Source organism: Lucilia cuprina, chromosome 2, assembly GCF_022045245.1.
Source record: "Lucilia cuprina isolate Lc7/37 chromosome 2, ASM2204524v1, whole genome shotgun sequence".
Taxonomy (NCBI): Eukaryota; Metazoa; Arthropoda; class Insecta; order Diptera; family Calliphoridae; genus Lucilia; species Lucilia cuprina.
In genome coordinates this window covers 68,621,887-68,623,346 of record NC_060950.1, presented here as the reverse complement: position 1 = coordinate 68,623,346, position 1,460 = coordinate 68,621,887, and positions in this window count along the sequence as shown.

Genomic DNA, 1,460 nt, shown 5'->3' with positions numbered 1-1,460 from the left:
ACAGAACTAGAACAGAACTAGAACAGAACTAGAACAGAACTAGAACAGAACTAGAACAGAACTAGAACAGAACTAGAACAGAACTAGAACAGAACTAGAACAGAATAAAACAGAACAAGAACAGAATTAGATAAAAGTTCATATCTCGATCATATGGTATGATTAATATTAATTGTATCTTATTTTATAAAATGTTTTACAATTTCAACAAATATTATTCGATTTCGATAAAGTAATTTTAAATTAACGTCAAGATATTGCGATATAAACTTACCTTAGGTTTTTATTTACAATTTTTTTTTTATTTAATTTAAAGCTGTAGGGCATTACTGAAGTAAAAAAGAAAGAGAAAATATTGTGTTTAAAAAAAAGTAACAAATACAACAATAACCATAATAATCTATAGACATTTGTTATTTGCATACGACATGCCATGACCATAAAACTTGAAAATGCAAAAATGTCTAGGAAACATTTAACACAAGAAATGACTTGGTATTTTTTTTTACACCAACTTCCATGAGAAGGAAAATATTGCTAAGGAAAAACGTATTATAAAAGAAAAAAGGTTTCTTATTGTATGAAAAAAACATGGTCAAGAGCTTAGTTCAGTTTGCTTTTCAAAATTCTATCGTTTCATTCTCAATTCATTGTTATAAATTTTTCGCAAGGTTCAATGTCAATGTGAACTAAAGGAAACTACACACAAAAAAAGGAAGTAAAACGAAAACACAAAACGTTTATAAACTCTATTGCTTATTACCATAAATATGTCTGTATGTTATTGTTGTATCTATGTGTGTATGTACGTGGTATTTAATACTGTTAAATACCACGTTTAATGTTGAAAATAATTTATATTACAATGAAGTATTTTTGTGTGAACGTGTACAATTTGTGTCTTGTTACCTTGACAAGGGTTGAGTTGTTCTACAAATATTGCTTTTAAATTATATATAAAAATATGTATGCATATATAATGTTACCCCCTGCCCTCTACTTGTGGCGCAACAACCCCTTCTTTAGTGGCAAGTAGCAGTATTAGTAGAAAACTTTGTTTCAACATTTGCATAAAATGTTTGAAACTTGTTGCAACTTTGTTCGTTCGTTCGTTAGATTAACAACTCCTTTTTAATGTTATAGTTATTGTTGTAGTTTTTGGAATTTGTGAAGTTGTTGCTATTTGGTAACACCTGTATAAATAAGGAAATATGCAATTAATTTATTATGCATGTATGTATGTAGATACTTAAATATATACATACATACTTATCAAGGTGTAAATACAAACTTTTGGTATACATATTAGTTTGAAATACTAAATCCTAAGTTGGCAAGTAAAATGTTTGAGTACTGTGAATTTGAGATAATATTTGTAACAACTCTTTTATATACTTTTATGAATATTTATTTTCCATTTTCTGAAACTTTTAATCAAAACTGTTCATTAAAATTAATGT